Below are 21,307 nucleotides of genomic sequence, written 5' to 3' on the forward strand. Positions count from 1 at the left end.
TTGAGGTATGCCTGTATTGCTATGAACTTTCCTCTTAGCAATGCTTTTATAGTGTCCCACAGGTTTTGGGTTGTTGTGTTTTCATTTTCATTAGTTTCTATGCATATTTTGATTTCTTTTTTGATTTCTTCTGTGATTTGTTGGTTATTCAGAAGTGTGTTGTTCAACCTCCATATGTTGGAATTTTTAATAGTTTTTCTCCTGTAATTGAGATCTAATCTCAATGCATTATGGTCAGAAAAGATGCTTGGAATGATTTTGATTTTTTTGAATTTATCAAGTTTAGATTTATGGCCCAGGATGTGATCTATCCTGGAGAAGGTTCCATGAGCACTTGAAAAAAAGGTGAAATTCATTGTTTTGGGGTGAAATGTCCTATAGATATCAATTAGGTCTAACTGATCTAATGTATCATTTAAAGTTTGCGTTTCTTTGTTAATTTTCTGTTTAGTTGATCTGTCCATTGGTGTGAGTGGGGTATTAAAGTCTCCCACTATTATTGTGTTATTGTTGATTTCCCCTTTCATACTTGTTAGCATTTGTCTTACATATTGCGGTGCTCCTATATTGGGTGCATATATATTTATAATTGTTATATCTTCTTCTTGGATTGTTCCTTTGATCATTATGTAGTGGCCTTCTTTGTCTCTTTTCACAGCCTTTGTTTTAAAGTCTATTTTATCGGATATGAGTATTGCCACTCCTGCTTTCTTTTGGTCTCTATTTGCGTGGTATATCTTTTTCCAGCCCTTCACTTTCAGTCTGTATGTGTCCCTTGTTTTGAGGTGGGTCTCTTGTAAGCAGCATATAGAGGGGTCTTGTTTTTGTATCCATTCAGCCAGTCTTTGTCTTTTGGTTGGGGCGTTCAACCCATTTACGTTTAAGGTAATTATTGATAAGTATGATCCCGTTACCATTTACTTTATTGTTTTGGGTTCGGGTTTATACACCCTTTTTGTGTTTCCTGTCTAGAGAATATCCTTTAGAATTTGTTGGAGAGCTGGTTTGGTGGTGCTGAATTCTCTCAGCTTTTGCTTGTCTGTAAAGCTTTTGATTTCTCCTTCGTATTTGAATGAGATCCTTGCTGGGTACAGTAATCTGGGCTGTAGGTTATTGTCTTTCATCACTTTAAGTATGTCTTGACATTCCCTCCTGGCCTGAAGAGTTTCTATTGACAGATCAGCTGTTATCCTTATGGGAATCCCCTTGTGTGTTATTTGTTGTTTTTCCCTTGCTGCTTTTAATATTTGTTCTTTGTGTTTGATCTTTGTTAATTTGATTAATATGTGTCTTGGGGTGTTTCGCCTTGGGTTTATCCTATTTGGAACTCTCTGTGTTTCTTGGACTTGGGTGATTATTTCCTTCCCCATTTTAGGGAAGTTTTCAACTATTATCTCCTCAAGGATTTTCTCATGATCTTTCTTTCTGTCTTCTTCTTCTGGGACTCCTATAATTCGAATGTTGGAGCGTTTCATATTGTCCTGGAGGTCTCTGAGATTGTCCTCGTTTCTTTTAATTCGTTTTTGTTGTTTCCTCTCTGATTCATTTATTTCTACCATTCTATCTTCTATTTCACTAATCCTATCTTCTGCCTCTGTTATTCTACTATTTGTTGCCTCCAGAGTGTTTCTGATCTCATTTATTGCATTATTCATTATATTTTGACTCTTTTTTATTTCTTCTAGGTCCTTGTTAAACCTTTCTTGCATCTTCTCAATCCTTGTCTCTAGGCTATTTATCTGTGACTCCATTTTGATTTCAAGATTTTGGATCATTTTCACTATCAATATTCGGAATTCCTTCTCAGGTAGATTCCCTACTTCTTCCTCTTTTGTTTGGTTTGGTGGGCAACTCTCCTGTTCCTTTACCTGCTGAGTATTCCTCTGTCTCTTCATCTTGGTTATATTGCTGCGTTTGGGGTGGCCTTTTTATATTCTGGTAATTTGTGGAGTTCTCTTTATTATGGAGCTTCCTCACTGTGGGTGGGGTTCTATCAGTGGCTTGTCAAGGTTTCCTCGTTAGGGAGGCTTGTGTTGGAGTTCTGGTGTGTGGAGCTGGGTTTCTTCTCTCTGGAGTGCAGTGGAGTGACCAGTAATGGGTTATGAGACATCAAAGGTTTTGGAATAATTTTGAGCTGCCTGTATATTGAAGCTCAGGGGAGAGTTCCTGTGTTGCTGGAGAATTTGAGTGGTATGTCTTGTTTTGGAACTTGTTGGCCCTTGGGTGGAGCTTGGTTTCAGTGTAGGTATGAAGGCATTTGATGAGCTCCTATTGCTTAATGTTTCCTGAATTCAAGAGTTCTCTAATGTTTTCAGGCTTTGGACTTAAGCCTCCTGCTTCTGGTTTTCAGTTTTATTTTTACAGTAGCCTCTAGACTTCTCCATCTATATAGCACCGATGATAAAACATCTAGGTTAAAGATGAAAAGTTTCTCCACATTGAGGGACACTCAGAGAGGTTCACTGAGTTACAAGGAGAAGAGAAGATGGAGGGGGTACTTAGAGGTAACTGGAATGAGATGTGGTGAGATCAAAAGAGGAGAGAGCAAGCTAGCCAGTAGTCACTTCCTTATGTACGCTCCATAGTCTGGACCGCTCAGAGGTATTTATGGAGTTATACAGGGAAGAGGAGAGGGAGGAAGTAGACAGAGGTGGCCAGGAGGATAAGAGAGAGGAATGAGAAGGAGAGAGACAAATCCTGCCAGTAACCAGTTCCTTGGGTGTTCTCCACTGTCTGGAACACACAGAGATTCACAGAGTTGGATAGAGAAGAGATGGGGGAGAAAAGAGACAGAGGCCACCTGGTGGAGAAAAAGGAGAGTCCAGAGGAGGAGAGAGTGGTCAAGCCAGTAATCTCGCTCTCAGGTAAACTTGGGTAGTGAAGTTTGGGTTTTTAAATGTACAAAATTGACAACAAAAACCTAAGAGCAAACATTAAAAATCTAGAGTAGAGGTTGGATTTTCAAAGATACAATATTAAAGAAAAGCAGAAGGAAAAAGGAAGAAAGAAAAAAAAAGAATTATTAAAACAAAACAACACAACAACAACAACAAACAAACAAACAAAAAACCACCAACAACCATCCAAAGACTATATATGGTGTTTGCCTTAAAAAAAAAAGTCTTTTTTTTAAAAATAGTAATAGTAGGTTATAGAAATAAAAATTAGAGGAGAAATAGAAGACTTAGCAATTAAAAAAAAGTTAGAAAAAAAAAGAAAAAAGAAAAAAAAACAAAAACAAACAAACCAAAAAAAGGAATGATTTTAAAAATAGTAAAAATATATCTGGCCCTTCTCTGATGTTGTGGGCAGTGTGGGGTCACTTCCAAGGCGGTTCCCTCTGTTTAACTTCTTCATTATGCTGGTTTTTTAGGCTCACTAGTTCAGTCGCGCTGTGGGGAGGGGGGATGCTCCAAACAAATAGCACTGTCATGTGCACACAGTGTCTCAGCCCCGCTTGACCTGTCCCTTCTCGCGGCGCACAAACTGCTCTGGCTCTACGATGCTCAGCCGGGAACCGTCTGGGGCCGGCCCTAGGCTGCGTGTACTTCCCCGGTCCAAGCCGCTCAGGTTTGGCACTCAGGCAGCCCTCAGAGGCACAGATTCGGCTGGGACTGCGCTTTGTGCCCTTCCCAGGTCCGAGTAGCTCAGGAGTTTGGCGAGTGCGATCGCCATGGCTTGTCACCTTTTCTGCCGCTGCTGCTCAGCTTTCTGGGTGGACCGCTGGTGCCCCCCGTGAGGCAGATGGTAATTGTCCAGCACCCCCAGAAGTCTTAGCAAAGAAGCCTGCTTGCAGTTAGGTAAGTAAAGTCTCTCCGGGTCTGCAATTGCCCCTTTCCAGTCCTTATGGCTCTGGCTGCCTGTCCCCGGCGGGGGATGGTCTGCAGCCGGCTTTTTCCGTTCCGTCCTTTGTTCTGTGCTCGGTCCTGGCGGGGTCTTATGTTCGAGCTTTTCGCGTGGTAGCTATCCCACAGTCTGGTTTGCTAGCCCAAGTTAGATCGTTCTGGTTGCGCGTGGGGCGTTCCTGCCCGATTCTTACAAAGCTCTGCAGCCCGCGCCTCCCGCGCGTCCCTGCCCTGCCCCCACTTCCCAATGGCGGACGCAGGTGTCTGTGCTGCTTTTCCGCTGGGGGAGTTACTGGTGGGCTTGTAATCTCTTGGTTTTAATTATTTATCTATTTTTCCTTCCTGTTATGTTGCCCTCTGTGTTTCCAAGGCTCACCACAGACTCAGCAGGGAGAGTGTTTCCTGGTGTTTGGAAACCTCTCTTCTTAAAATTCCCTTCCCGGGACGGGCTTCCCTTCCCGGGACGGAGCTCCCTCCCCACCTCCTTTGTCTCCTTTTTCTTCTTTTATTTTTTTTCCTACCTGTTTTTGAAGACAATGGTCTGCTTTTCTGGTTGCCTGATGTCCTCTGCCAGCCTACAGAAGTTGTTTTGTGGAGTTTGCTTGGCGTTGAAATGTTCTTTTGAGGAATTTGTGAGGGAGAAAGTGGTCTTCCCGTCCTATTCCTCCGCCATCTTTACAGTTCTCCCCCCACAGCTTTTTAAACCATTCTATGATGGCTTGTCCAAATTCCTTAGCCTATTAACATCTCTATACATCTTTTTTCTTTCTCTATGACTTTCTTTGTCCCTCTGTTTTATATAATATACATCTCTAAACATGCATACAGCTATATTTTTTGTTAGCTTATCTGACAATCTGTATCTTTGGATAGGACATTTTAATGCATTTTTATTATTGTGAGAACAGCAACATGTGCATGCTTCTTCTTTCCTTGACTTTCAGGTTTTCAAAATTTCCCCTTTCCTTTACTATGTTGAAGTTTTAAATATTTTTCCACTTTTTTCTTCTTCACTGGTTTGGAAATTTTCAGTTCAATTTATATTTCTTTAATGATTACTTTTGATTACCATACGTAACTTAAAAATCAATCAAATCAATATATTTATACTCCTCCTAAACAAACAAGAGCTTTCAGTTCAGTTCAGTCGCTCAGACATGTCCGACTCTTTGCGACCCCATGAATCGCAGCACAGTTAGTTTTAAATCCAAACACTGCCTTTCATTTTTAACTTTGTGTTAATTCTGGTTATCAAGGAATCGGACATTAAACATGGGTATATTGTGTATTTCTGTAACCCTGTAAATTAGACATTAAAAAACATTCTTCTATCCTGTCAGTGCTTGTGACCCATGGATTCTTTGCCTCACCATTTCTTTTGCATCATAGAATACTTTTATGATTATTTTCTTCTCTTCTGGAATCCCTTCCATGAAATTCACTGGGTAAAAAACTCATTTCTGTTTCTCTGACATTTCTTTATTTTGTCCTCTTTGAACGACTTTTGGTTTCCTCCAGCACTTCTGGGATATATCGCTGACTTATCTTTTACATTCTGTTTCGCTCCTGAGAAAGTGGCTGTCTCATTTCTCTTTAGATGATTGTTTTAATGGCTGCTGAGATCGTCTTTTCTTTGGTTGTGTGCAGTCTCACTACTATGCCTCTAAGTGTAGATTTTTTTTTCTCTTTATCGTGGTTGAGATTTCCTGTGCTTTCTTAATATGAAGCTTTGTGACTTCAGTTTCTGAATAATCTTTGCTACTCTTCCTTTACACACCGCCTGTCCCATTACCAACATGTATTTCGTCTTGTCACAATAATAAAAATGCATTAAAATATCCCTTTAAAATACAGAGCGCTTACTCAAAGTTCATCACTCATAAATGCTCTCGAGTGTGTGTGTATCCCTACACAACTGTTTCATGCACTGTTTCTTATAACCACCACTGCAAACAAGATCCCTATGTGTACCATTACTAGGTGGCTCCTTCGCTATTGTCTTATAGTTACCTGGGTCCCCTTCTTCCCCATCCATAATTCCTAAATGAGTTTTGAATGGTGAGCCAGCCTCGCATATATGGCCCAAGTCCTACTTGGTCTTGAAGCATATTTTACATATTTTTGGATTTAATTTGCTAAATTTTTCAATAATTTGTATATCTAGGACATTAGAAATATTCATGTATAGTTTTCATTGTTTTAAGCTGTCTTTAGTTTTGATATAAAGAAAATTCTGGTTTCATAAAATCAGTTAGGTTCTGGAAGTAATTATGTAGAATTAAGTGTTAACTCTTCTTTAAATGTTTGGTAAAATGCTCCAATAAAACTGTCCGGGCCTGGATATTTCATTTTGGGGAGATTTTTAAGTGAAAATTCAGCTTCTTTAATTGTTGTTGTTGTTCAGAGACTAAGTCGTGTCCGACTCTTTGCAACCCCATGGACTATAGCAGGCCAGGCTCCTCTGTCCTCCACCATCTCCTGGAATTTGCTCAAATTCAAGTCCAATGAATCGGTGATGCTTTCTAACCATCTCATCCTCTGCTGTCCCCTTCTTTTCCCTTTAATAGTTGTATAATAATCTGAGCTATCTATTTCATTTGGTTGACTTTTAGTCAACCAGACTACTGTTTGTAGTTTTTAAGTAAAGAATTGGTCCATTTTTTCTAAGTTGTAAAATCAGGAATTAAAATAGTTTGTGCATACTCAATCACTCAGTTGTATCCCCGACTCTTTGTGACTCTGAGGACTGCAGCCCACCAGGTTCCTCTGTCCGTCTTATTATCTCAGCAAAAATAATGTAATGGGCTGCGATTTCCTCCTTCAGGGGACCTTCCCAACCCAGGGATTGAACCCCCATCTCCTGCAGCTCCTGCATTGGCAGGTGGATTCTTTACCACTGAGCTACCTGGGAAGCCCCCAGATAGTTTCTAGTATTCACTTATTATCTTTTGATAACTTCAGGATCTGTTGTGACACCATCTGTTTTATTCCTGATATTGGTGATTCGTGTCTTTTGCTCTTTTTCTTTGTCAGTCATGCCAGAGGTTTCTCAATTTTATTTTAAAGATGTTTTTTGATGTGGACCATTTTTAAAGTCTTTATTGAATTTGTTACAATATCATTTCTGTTTTATGTTTTGGGGTTTTTTTGGCCATGAGGCATGTGGGTTCCTAGCTCCCTGACCAGGTATCAAACCTGCACTCCCCACACTGAAAGCTGAAGTTATAACTGAAGTTGTAACCACTGGATCGCCATAGAAGTCCCCCAATTTTATTATTTGTTTTCCAAGAGACAGCTTTTTGTCATATTAGTTGTCTCTACTGTTTTCAATTTCACTAAATTCTGTGTGGAATATAAAAACATCAAACCCAGAGTATCATAGTGGTTGCCAGGGGCTGAGAGGTGGGGGAAATGAGATGTTAGTCAAAGGATATAAATTTTCAGTTACAAGATGGATAATTTCCAGGGATCCAAGATACTGCATGGTGACTACAGTTAATATTACTGTATCATATACCTGGAAGTTGCTATGAGAGTAGAGTTCTAATGTTCTCACCATGACAAAGAAAAAAAGGTAATTATGTGAAGTGAAGATGTGTTAATTAACCATACTGTGGAATCAACTCATCATACAACTTTAACTTACACAGTGTTGTATGTCAATTATATCTCAACAGAGCTTGAAAAAAAGAAACTCCTTAGCAGATCCAGACTCTACATGAACAAATCTCTAGCTACTCCTCTGAAATTCTCCTGAAACTCTTTATTCTCCAAATCCTAACTTCCGTAGCGTCTTTCTGTTCCGCAAACATGCCAAGCTAGTTTACTCTTCAGATTCTAGCAACTCTGACTTCCTCAGACACTCTTTCCCAACAGCTTTGTATAAGTGATTTTTTCCAATCTTTCAAGTCAAAACCCAAACATCTTCTCAATGGAACTTCCTGACCACCTACTTAGCAGCCTCACCTCTATCTACCCAGTCATTAATTTTTAAATTTCTCTAGCATTTGTCACTAATTTGCAACCATATAGTGTGGAGTTTTGCTTGATTCTATGTTTATCTTTTTCTTTGTCCTTAGAATGTAACTCCTTGTAGGCAGAAAAACCTATTGTTTTTATAATCCCTGATACAACAGCCCTTCTTAAGAAGAGTCATCTAGGCATAATAAATATTAAGTGCATGGATGAGTGAGGGTCTCTCTGACTTTCTATTCAGCTGTAAGCCTACTGAAGTACAGGACCTGCCTTGTTCACCTACAGAGCCTGTTACATAAGCAGATTCTCTGTACTGAATGATTAATCATTTTAAAATGCTTAGTTTTTGCTTGATAAATACACTGATACTTGTCACTCTTGAATACTGTGAAAAACCATGCTGATAATTTCAGTGGGAAAAAATAAGTGAACTTAGGCTTTAAAAGGCTTGCTATGAGCTGGTTCCATTCTGTCTTGTCAATTCAACCGTACTAAAATGCTATGATTCTTTCCCCAGGTATAATTTTGCAAAGTATCTGCTAAGCTTTTCTGGTTTTGCTCCTCAGTTTCGAACTGTTTGGCCTTTCTGGTCACTTCCTCCCTCATTTCCTTTCCCAAGTAATTTATAAACAGGGGTGTCAGGGATAGCTGGGTCCCTGCATACCGCACTGGGCCCACTTTCTGTGACTTTTTGTTTCCACACAAAAGCAACTTCAGTGCCATTTTTAGTCTCGGAGGGGACTTTGAGTGATCAAAGCTTTCTTCCTTGGACCAGGAAGCTTTATTTACTGAAATAAAATGCACAGAAAGGTGACAGCAAAGGGACTCACAGTCTCCAGTTGGCACATGGTCTTCAGCTTCCTCAGGAGGAGCCTCCTGGTTGCAGGATCACAGTCCCTAAGCAGAGACCCCAAGGAGCAGGGAAACATGAATGAGAGTTGGCAGTTCATGCACACAGACAGACAGCTACAAAATGTTTCTTGACATTAAAAGCAGTTTAGAAGTCAGTTTCTCCTTCACTGGAGACAGAATGTTCCAGTCTATTTCTGTGAGTTAAGCACTGTTTGAAATACTTATCTATGGCGAGAAACATATTCTTATAAAAAGAAAATCCTTATTCTAGACATTCATTTTCTATCTTTCAGTAGAATTTCACGTAATTCCTCAGAAAATGTGGGGCTGGCCCCCGTGATCTTACCAGCCTCCTTTGTCCCTTCCCTATGAAATGTTCACATGGAAAATCTTGCATTTACTGAATGTACTATACACTTTCATTCTCTCAGTTCAAATGATACCTCCCCTGTGAAATCTTACTTGGCCCATCCTAAGCTGGAAAGGACTTCCCTTGTATTACACAATGGTCTGTTCAGATATTTACCTCTCCAGTCGACTCTGGGACCATGACTGGATGGACCTCCATTGTATTTTCAAAACCTAAAATTGGGGCTAGCTAGGTGTATTTACTGAAGAAGATTTAAAACAATTTTAGGTGCATGCTAAGTTCAGTGTCTCATAAGGTGGGTATTGTTTTCTAATGCCAAAAAAACATATTTTCCCTCACAAATCCAAGTCTAAACACCTAAGGACTAAATGTTGAATGTTTCTTCTTAGACTGTATCTTTTTAAGAGTAGAACAATGTTTCAGTTTTCTCTCTACCTGGCACCTACAAAAGTGCCTGATACAGAAGAGGCGCTCAGTAAATATTTGCTGAAAATAACAGAAATACAACATTAAAAAAGAGACCAGTAATACAAAGTTGAGCCAGAACATTTGACTTCCAGAAATCACAGTCTAAGTTCCCACTGCATTAGAAAAGCAGAAAGAGAAAAAGGAATTACTTCTGGTTTAGAGTTCCCTCTCCAAAACTGCTGAGCTATGCTAAAAGGGGAAAAATCAGTGTTCTAAGATGAACTGAAGCTACTAAAACAAGTTTAAAATTTTCAACCTGACGTTAAGCTGTCCTTGGAAATAATATCACCTTTAATTCCTTAAGACCCTGAATATTTGCAGAACGTTCTTATACTACTTCTCTTCGACTCTGAATTTCTGCAGCAAAAAACTTAGATTGGTTTTAGGTTTTTGATGTGTTGTTACTATTAGCTCTCTAGTACTCAACTTAGCATCAGAAAAACCAAAGCTACAAGTAATAAATTGAGCTTCATTTGTAAGCAGGAGCCAGTCTTAGAGAAGTGGTACATCTCCTCAGGATTCCTAGGGGAGGCGTCTTAAATTTAAGCAAATCATACATAATCATATTTTTATTCCCCATTTAAAGTTTTCTTCTTAAGCTCTTGCTGAGAAGGATCCACAACATCAAATGGACTTAGATGTTTCAGTCATAAATTTCAGTAATTTAAGATCAAATGCAGCTGTTTCAGGAAGGAGCCAAGACAGGGTCAGCTGAGAACATCTACTTGGAGAAAAATTGAAAGTGCTGAGCAAGAAGAATAGTGTTTGTGAATGCCTGGGTATGTGGAAGGATCAGGAGCTGGAGACAGGAAAGGAAAGCAGGATGACAAAGTAGGCCAAGATGCAACCTGGAATCGCTGCGTGCTAAGTCACTTGAGTCCATGGCTGACTCTTTGAGATCCCATGGACCACCAGGCTGCTTTGTCCATGGAATTCTCCAGGCAAGAATACTGGAGTGGGTTGCCATTTCCTCCTCTAGGGGATCTTCCCAGTCCAGAGATTGAACCCGGGTCTCTTACATCTGCTGCAGGTGGGTTCTTTATCACTAGTACCACCTGGGAAGCCCATGGAATCCCTGGTGCACCGTTTACTTTTATTTTGTATTTTAAAATAAGAACGAAGAAATGTGTGCCAAAACACTGAGAGCTTTACATCCTCTCCTTTAAATGTCTGAATTTTGGAAACTGCTAGAAGAAACTGCAAAATGGCCTGGCTCTGCATCCTGCGGTCCAGAGGTAGCAACTTCACACAACAAAAAGAGAAGCAGGCAACACAACAATGTGGATAGTTGGTGCTGGGCTTCATTTTATGCTTTCTGTTACTGGGTAGGTAAGCTATGGGTGATCTGATGAAGTGAGTAACCTAAGACAGAAAGATGGTGAGCCTTTGGGTATGTGTCTTCATTCTGGGTTTAGAATTTTTCCGTTAAAAATCTCATCCTCAGGCTTCTCCTAACTATTACACCTATGTCGATACATACATCCTCTCTATCTTAGTCTTTGCCCATATAGGTCATTACAGAGTACTGAGCAGAGCTTCCTGTGCTATACAGTCAGTCAGTCCTTCTCCAGGCCAGAATACTGGAATGGGTAGCCTTTCCCTTCTCCAGTGGATCCTCTCAACCCAGAGATGGAACCCAGGTCTGCTGCATTGCAGGCAGATTCTTTACCAGCTGAGACACAGGGGAAGTCCAAGAATACTAGAGTAGGTAACCTATCCCTTCTCCAGGGGATCTTCCCGACCCAGAGAGTGAACCCAGGTCTCCAGCATTGTGGGCGGATTATTTACCAACTGAGCTATCAGGGAAGCCCAAGGTCCTTATGTAGTTACCTGTTTTATATATAATAGTGGATATATGTCAATTCCAATCTCCCAGCTTATTCCTCCTTTCCTCTATTTTTATAACTAGAGATTGTTGTATAAGGACTAATTTTTAAACATCACTGAAGGAGAGGTGTTCAAGTTAGTTATACTATAGGCCCCTACTGTCCTACTGTTCAAACAACCACATTTTTATTCCTTGGTTATGTAAGTTATTATAGTAGTATGATTTTAATTGTTAATATTTTATAGATAAATGCCTGACTCTTGCAGGAAAAAAAAATATCAAATTTTTAGAGACTAAAATCCCACAAATTTTTAATCAGGTATAATGAAAACAAAGCTATCAACAAATTGACAGGTAAGAAGCAGAGAAACAAAGCTGTATTTTAATTAGCAGAAACAAAACATGTTTCAAACATCAGGCAACACATGACGATACCTATGCATAAAACACAAGATGTATCATCCTTTGTGAGATAAAATTATGTTTTTGAAAACCAGTAAAGTAGATCTAAATAAAAGGAGAAACATACTATGCTCATGGACTGGAAGACAAAGTAGAGATGTCAGTGTGCTCACAATCAACCTAAGATTCAATCTATTTCAACAGATGAGTTAACAGATGACTAACAAAACTTGACAAGTTGAGTTTAAATTTTAGAAGAAAGCCAAAGTCAAAAAAGAAAAAGAAAAATACTAAAGAAAAATGACTAGATAGGGAACAAGACAAAGATCTATTAACAAAAAATATTTATTAACAGAGTAGTTTTAAAGGCCATTGATAAAACCAGCAAGATTTTTACTTAGTACCAAACAAACAGACCAATGGAACAGAGTAAAATTCCAGGGACAACCTGATGGCAATATAGAAACTTAGCATAACACTTGTCAACTCTGGTATTTCAGATAAACGGGGAAACGATGTATTACTCAACGAACAGTACTAAATAAATACATAGGCTACATATATGGGGGAAAATAACACTGCAATTCCTACTTTTTACAAACATTTTTGTGAATAAAATGCTTAAATGTGCAGGGAAAAATTATAAAATTTTATAATTTTAAAATATGAATTATAGCATAACTGTAAAGAAGCAATCCTTCAACAAAACGGAGAACTACTCAAATTTGACTATTAAATGAATAACCTCCATTACTGAAAAAATACTGTAAAGGAAATTAAGGCATGTCACATACTAAGAAAAAAATAGCTGTGCTGTATTCAAAAAAACATTATTCTTATCTTAAATAGTTGGGTCTCTATATGGAAGACCCAAGAAATTCAGTAGAAAAAAATTGATAAATAATTTAAGCAGGTACTTCAGAGAAGAGGAAAAGGGAAGTTTACAGCATTACAATTTTACTTCCAGAAACAAGAAGAATCTCTAACCTTACACCTAAAGCAACTAGAGAAAGAACAAACAAAACCCAAAGTTAGTAGAAGGAAGGAAATCACAAGATCAGAGCAGAAATGAATGAAATAGAGATGAATAAAATGATAGAAAGATCAATGAAACTAAAAGCTGGTTCTTTAAGATTAGCAAAATTGATAAACAGTACTAAATAAACACATTAGCTACATATATGGAGGAAAATAACATTTCAATTCCTACTTTTTACTTTAGCCAAACTCATCATCCAAAAAAAGGTGGAGGGGGTAATGACTCAAATCAATAAAATCAGAAATAAAAAAGGAGATGTTACAGTGGACACCACAAAAATACAAAGAATTTATAGAGACTACTATAAGAAACTATACACCAATAAAACAGACAACCTAGAAGAAAAGGTCAAATTCTTAGAAAGGCACAATTTTCAAGACTGAACCAGGAAGAAACAGAAAATATGAAAAGACTCATCAAAACTACTTAAATTGAAACTGTGATTTAAAAACTTCCAACAAACAGAAGTCCAGAATCAGATGGCTTCACAGGTGAATTCTATCAAACACCCAGAGAGGCGTTAACACCTATTCCTCTCAAACTCTTCCAAAAAACTGCAGAGGAAAAAACACTCCCAAGCTCACTCTATGAGGCCCCCATCACCCTGATACCAGACAAAGATTTCACAAAAAAAGAAAATTACAGGCCAATACCACTGATGAGCAAAGATGCAAAATTCCTCAACAAAATACTAACAAGCTGAACCCAACAATACATTAAAAGGATCATACACCATGCTCAAGTGGGGTTTATCCCAGGGACATGAGGATTCTTCAATATACATAAATCAATGCAATATACCATGTAAACAAATTGAAAGACAAAAACCACGATAATCCTAATAGATGTAGACAAAATTCATTTTGTGAAATAAAAAAAAACTCTCTAGAATGTGGGCATAGAGGGAATATACTTCAACATAATAAAGGCCATATATGAGAAACCCACAGCTAACATCATTCTCAACAATGACAAACTGAAAGCATTTTCTCTAAGATTAGGAACAAGACAAGGGTGCCCACTCTTGACCACTATTATTCAACATAGTTTTGGAAGTCCTAGCCATGGCAATCAGAGAAGAAAAAAGAAAGAAAAGCAGCCCAAATAGGAAAGAAATAAAACTGTCAGTGTCTGCAGATGACTTGATACTATACACAGAAAATCCTAATGATGCTACCAAAACCACCTGAGGTCATCAAGGAATTTGGTAAAGCTGCAGGATAGAGAAGAGGAAACTCAAATGAATTACCTGAACAGTCCAAAGTAATTAAAACATCCCAAAGTAATCAAACTATTTAATTTATAGTCATTTCTTAGGTGTAGTGTCTCAAGGCACTTTATAGGAGCAGATGAAAGTTCTATATTGAAAATCACACATCACTCCAGTCCTCAAGGAATTCTCATGCGTATAGTGGCAGCTCACAGTGGAGAGGGAGCGGGGAGGAGTACAAAACACAAATAAGAACAAGGCACATAAGATACTCATCAGAAACAACAGACGTCATAATCAGAGCCTAAAAACGATAGGTACTAGCATTACCCAACTCAAAATGTTTAGTCTTTTTCAAGGCTTGAAAAGATGAGTGAGTATAGACATATCGTTCATAAAATGTTTTAAATACAGCATTTCTAGAAATAAAATGAATTGTCTCAATTCCCCTCACTTCTTGGAGCTGGCACTTGTTGCTGGCACTTTTTTAAAGGCAGGTGTGTCAACCTCTATCAGTGTGTTTGGGAGGAATGGAAGCCCAGCTAAATAAAGGAACTCCACAGACCTTAGGACAGAAACTGTGTTTACTCCCTAGCGATTTCAGCGTGTGCTGGCTCCCTGGTGCAGTCTGCATTTATGCCTAGCAGCCTTCCATTTGTGAATGAGAGATGCTCTTGAACTCTTCAAACACTACTTGTTAGATCCTGGGCAAGGCAGCTGTCCCTTCAGAGCTCATCTAGTAGTTTCAGGCTGCTGACACCATTCCTCGGACATGGGTACTACTTTCCACTGGAAGCTCCAAAGTCAAAGCTGCTCTGGAATCTAAGGGGTCTGTCCTTGCTCAGTTTCCAATTAAATGGTGCCTTTTTCTTCTATATTCTACAAATTTGATTGATGATTTGGTTTCAAAAAAGAAAGTAAATTAAACCCAGTAGACTGACATGCATATAACTTTAAGACAGCTGAGGAACAGGTGATCTGAAACCCACAGCCCTTTCAATTAATTTAGTGGACTCACTCGGATCTAATTCTAAGAAAACCCATTTAGTGGCCATCAAGCTGTCAATCAGAGACCCCTGAGTGAAGAGATGGGAGAGAAATAGGATTAAAGTAAAGCAATTACATTTTCCAAGGAGAAGACTTAATTTCATGAAAAGGAAGAGCAACAGGTGTTACACTGAATCAGCTGAAGTTTAGGTGTCAATTTTTTTCCCGTATACTTTCTCTGGAAAAATCCATAAGGATGGTGTTTTTTTAAACTTTATAACCAAAACTGGGAAAGGAGTACAACAAACTTGTATATAGTCACCCTGCTAATTTAACTTATACGCAGAGTTGTCATTGTTGTTTATTTGCTGGTTGTATCCACCTCTTTGTGACCGCATGGACTATAAGCCCACCAGGCTCCTCTGTCCATGGAATTGTCCAGGCAAGAATACTGGAGTACAGAATATGTGTACAGATGTGAGAGTTGGATCATAAAGAAGGCTGAACACCAAAGGATTGACGCTTTCAACTGTGGTGCTGGAGAAGACTCTTGAGGGTCCCCTTTCAAGGGACAGCAAGGAGAACAAACCAGTCCATCCTAAAGGAAATCAGCGCTGAATATTCATTGGAGGGACTGATGCTGAAGCTGGAGCTCTGATACTTTGGCCACCTGATGCAAAGAGCCAATTCATTGGGAAAGATCCTGATGTTGGGAAAAACTGAAAGCAAAAGAAGGGGATGACAGAGAGTGAGATGATAAGATAGTATCTATGGACTCTACGGACCAGAACTTGAGCAAATTCTAGGAGACAGTGGAGGAAAGAGGAGCCCGGCATGCTTTGGTCCATGGGGTTGTAAAGAGTCAGACATGACTTAATGACTGAAAATCATGACCAAATAAGTCACTATATAATCTGTCTGCTGCTCAGAGTTTGCTCAGTTTTCATTATGATGAGGGGGAAAGGTTTTTCACTTTAAAGATTAGGCCCCTGGCTTTTTATGGGTGCACACTAGTTTTTGAAACACAAAATCTCTCCCATTCTCCATCTAATACAGTACTTACACATTAAAAACACCTAAAGACCCAAGGAGGCCATCAAGAGACATTTGTAACATGCAAAACAAACAACTAACTTCTGGAATGTAAAAGAAACCTTGCACAGAAAAAAGAAAAAAAGAAGGAATTTAATAGACACTGAGCTGAGGATATGAAATAAGGCTCCAAATAGGTAATGAATATAAGGAAATTCAATGGTGGCAATAATCAGAGAAACGTAAATTAAGACAAAAACAAGACTTTGTTGTTCAAGGTTAGTTACACAAGTGTGTTCTGTCCTAAAATTTTTACTTAGGACATGTTATCTTTTTCTTAGGTTTATCATATTTCACCAAGAAGTTAAAGAGTAAGCAAAAGCAGTAGGATAATATTTGAAAAGACAGATAGCAATGTATATCCTTACAAACTGATAGGTTAGTTGCTCAGTTGTGTCCGACTCTTTGCTACCCCACAGGCTGTAGCCTTCCAGGCTCCTCTGTCCATGGGGTTCTCCAGGCAAGAATACTGGAGTGGGTTGCCATTTCCTCCTCCAGGGGATCTTCCCAACCCAAGGATCAAACCTGGGTCTCCACACTGCAGGTTGATTCTTTATCATCTGAGCCACCAGCGAAGCCTACAAACTGATAAAACTTAGACAACTGAAATTTATCAAATCCTATCAGGGATGTAGGAAAATGCAGGATCTTTTACACTCCTAGTAGGAACATCAACTGGCAACATGGTGGACTGCACCCTGCAGGCCTGCAAACCCTGCACTTGCCCAGCTTCAAGACTGAAGAGCCCAGAGTCAGCACCAGAGACAGCAACGGTTTAATGGAAGCGGGGGTCTTATGTGCCTGAAGCAAGGTCACGGAGCAACACCCCACCACGTGTGGCAGGACATGGCACACATTTTCACAATGGGGGGAGAGGGATGTTACCAGTTATAGAGGAAACTGACATCTAGTTGGCTTATTGGTTACCAGGAAACCAGCAGAGGGGCATGCCCCTCACTGCCCCTTTAATAAGATATCCATGGTGGAGAAGTTCTGATTTAAGATTACATTCATTAATTTAACATTTATGCGTACATTAATTTAACATTCACCAGCTGTGACAGGGGAAGTAAGCAGCAAGTTCAATCACATGAGCAGGGTGCAAGTGAAGCTGGCCCTGGATGAGCAGGGCACGTACAGACAGCAATCCCAGTGAGGGACAAATCAGGCACTATTTAGTACCTTTTGGGAACCACTGACAAGTTTCACGGGAAACAGTTTTTCCAGGGTTGGGGGGTGTTTGGGATGATCTAAGTGCATTGGGGAGCAGCTGTGAATAAAGGCAAAGCTTCTCTCACTCATCAGCTGCTCACCTCCTGCTATGTGGCCCAGTTCCTAACAGACCAGTCAATGGCTCAGAAGCTGGGGACCCCTGCTCTACGACACAATTCCACTTCTGAAAATACACTGGAAATGCTCATTTAGATCTACGTGGGAACATGGATAAGGAGATCAGCATCAGTTACAGTTCTTTGAATCTGATATTTGTCCAAAAGAACAAAAAAAAAAAAAGAGAGAGAGATACTACACCAGCTTTCCAGGTGATGCTAGTGGTAAAGAATCCATCTGCCAGTGCAAGAGACATAAGAGATGCAGGTTTGATCCCCAGGTCGGGAAGATCCCCTGGAGGAGGGCATGGCATGAAATGGTCCAGTATTCTTGCATGGGAAACCCACAGACAGAGAAGCCTGGTAGGCTACAGTCCATGGGATTGCAAAGAGTCAGACACAAGTGACTTATCATGCACACAAGATATTACACATTAAAGTGCTTGGATTAGTACCTTTCTACTCTGTGGATCACACAATGAGTTAGTAAGTGGGGAGAAAAAAAAACAGAATATGATGGGACATACTTGGCTGGATCCAAGATGAAATGTGGAAAAAACTGAGGCTATCAAATTAAATATCACTCTAAACCCATTATTAGAAGTAAATAAAATTTCTCCTTGTAGTCTAGGCTTGTGGAGGAAAGTTAGGGTGGGGGCAGGGAATGAAAGCAAAAGAAAAAAATGTTGGCAGAAGAGTGAGTGAATGAAGAAGTAATGAAGCCTGGAACAATTCAATTTTCTCAGCGTCTCTGGAGCCCCGGCACACCTCAGAAAGTCATTCTGGGCAATGCGGATACTGATGGCTGAAGCGCTGCCAGGGCTTACGAGGACTCATGAAGTGACAAGACAAGCAAAGAAGTCTATTCAGCTGACACGGTGTGTGACAGAAGGGTAAGGAAGACACAAGGCCTCGAAACGGAAGATAAATCACAGAGGAAGAGCGCAGGCAGAGGCGAAGGGACAGGAAAGAGGGTGATGTTTCAGCTTCAGAGTCCCAGGCCCGTCAAAAGGTCTGCGTCTAAATTTATATTCTTCATAAAGGCAATCTCTCCAAATTTTACCAGCCTGACAGAGGAGCCAAAAGTGCCCCATTTCTTGTCTCCTCTAGAGATAGGCTTTGCTATGGTTTGGTCCCACTTGAGTAAACAGCAAAGGAATTACATGTGCTATCTGTCCAGCGGTGTCACTTCGAGACCTTTGCCTGGAGAGAAACAGACAAAATGTCCAAGGCAGAGGTCCCCCAACCCCAGGCCAAAGACCAGTACTGGTCCATGGCCTGTTAGGAACTCGTCCCCGCAGCAGAAGGTGAGCTGCTGGGCAGGTGAAGCTTCATCTGCGTTTATAGCCACTCCCCATCACATTACTACCTGAGCCCCAGCTCCTGTCAGATCGGCAGCGGCCTTAGATTCTCATAGGAGCTTGAACCCTACTGTGAAGTGTGAACTCGAGAGATTTAGGTGGCATGCTCTTTAAACAATCACCCGTTCCACGCTGCCCAGCCAGGGAAAAGGTGTCTTCCACAAAACAAGTCCCTGGTGCCAAAAAGATTGGGAGATCACTGGTTCCAGGAATCAGCTAACACACCCATAGTTTCACACCACCCTTCCATCAGTGTAAAATAAATGCAGTCGGGAATTACCAGAGAAGAAATTTAGAGCAGCAGCAGCCAAGACAGCCGAGGAGAAGACAAGTCTCTTTCATCCTGGGTCCCGTGCAGCGGAAGGAGGTAATCGGCGCTGCTACAGCCACCCCGACATATATCATTGACTGAATTAATCACACAGGTCAGCTTTCCCATGTGCCCAGAAATACAATCTAAAAGAACTAGGAAGCCTTTGATGAGGACACCAGTCACCACCCAGATTCATATTTAATATCATGAGGATTGATTGCCTTTCTACCTGAAATTACGTAAGGAGGAAACCAAGACCTACACAATTGCTACATTTGGGCAGAGATGTTTAGCATTCCACAGACCTGATGACTGGTTTTGCCTCCTGTGGGGTCTTATTATTGCACTCAGTTAGCTAAATAAACGTGTAATCTGTAACCGCTGGCATAAATTATCTATTTCACAGCCTGCTTCAGAGCATGAAAGAAATCAGGGAGAGAGGGAGAGACACCAATTTCTTTTTGTAATTCCATCTACTGTGGGCAAATTGATGAAATGGTTTATGCAGCTTATTAATTAAGTGAACTGACCCCGGAAAGGTAATACACAGCAGCTGCATCCGGCCAATCAAAGCAAGTATCTGTGGCTGTGACTCGGTGGGCTGCAGCTCGATTTAATAGAATTGACTGTTGCTTAGAGCTGTGCTACAGTCTCAAAGCGTGGGCCTGTGCCAGCAGCAGCCCCATCACCGGAGAGCCTGTTAGGATGCAGAGTCTTGGGTCCCCACTCTAGACCCACTGTACACAATCTGCACTTAAACATTCCCCCAAATAATTCATATGCACAATAAAAATGTGAGAAGAACTGGGTTAAAGGAATGATACTGAGCTGATCAAACATCCCCCGCAAGACTGTCTGAGATCCAAGCTCACTGTGGGGATCCGAGACCACACGCAGTGAGCCACTTTACGTGGGCTCTGGCATCAGACCCAAAGGATACAAACATGACATCGACCGTTACCAGCTGTGTGCCCTTGGCTAAGTTGTCAACCTCTGTAGCTTCGGTTTCCTTGACTCCAAAGTGGGATAACATCACTACTTTTCTCATAGGATTGTGACATGCATGCCAAGGTGCAAGCACGTGGCCTGCACTGAGCCCCCAAAATAACTTCATCCTTACTATTATCATTTGAGGGTAGAGATGCTGAAGGTGTGACTTGGGAAAGCATAAATGAATCCAAGGGCCTCTGCTGCTAAGCCTTGATTATATTCAGTACACTTGCTGACCCTCTGCTTGCCTCCTCCTGACTCAATTCTCTGCAGGAAACACATGGACTCCCTCAGTGACATTGTCTGAATCCTTAACATGCTTCTTACCTTCTAATGCAACTCATTTTTGTAGCAAGCTTTTTATCTTTTTTTTTTTTTTTTTTTTGAGGAGTGCAGATCTCAAGAGTAGGCCAAAGTGGAAAAGGTGCTGGTCTTTGTACAGATTTGCAATTCAGCAACATGCAGATTCTCAACTGGATCATCTCCACATTCAGGCATCTCCAAGGGGCACACACAGAAGGGAAACTGTGCCCCAGAGCTAAGTTTCCACAATTTCTTATCTCAAGTCAAGCATCTTATAGTATTGGTGGTATTCTGTGTCTGTTTCATTTATTTGATTCTTCAATCATTATTCATTCATTCACTATTATTTATTCAGAGCTGTTCAAGTGTGAATGATGCTAATAGAATTGAAAGATGAAAGAGACCTAGCCTTTCTCCACCAAAGATTTACACTGTAGTACCTTAACATCCAAACTATTACCATAACCACGTAAGGTAAGTCTCCCCTCATCCCCCTTATTTTTTTCCGAATGTTTTTCCTGCTATTCCTACAGGATCCCTCTTGCATTCCTTTTCTCTCACATCTTGCCTTACTGTTCATTCTATATTTCTCTGTTCACTGGCATTGCCACTGGTTTTTATTGTAACACTAGAATTGGTCTCATACGCTGATAACAAGAATGCATTTCCTCTGCCGTTTTAACTAGCACCTTTCCCAGTTGAATTGTCTCTTTCAATTTATCTGAACATTCTGAGAGACAATTGCCCAATTTCAGTTAAAGAAAAATGCCAAATGCAGTATATTCTCATGATCTGTACACTCATGGTGGCAGCTCTTCAGTGAACAAGGAAACCTGGCAGTTTTCATCTCAGGGGAAAATGAACACTAGACAAGTGCAGCATTGCATGTGACGATGAAGAATACTGAGCATATCTGGCAGCAAACAGAGACATGTCAATGTAGA

This window comes from Ovis canadensis, chromosome 19, assembly GCF_042477335.2.
Source record: "Ovis canadensis isolate MfBH-ARS-UI-01 breed Bighorn chromosome 19, ARS-UI_OviCan_v2, whole genome shotgun sequence".
NCBI lineage: Eukaryota > Metazoa > Chordata > Mammalia > Artiodactyla > Bovidae > Ovis > Ovis canadensis.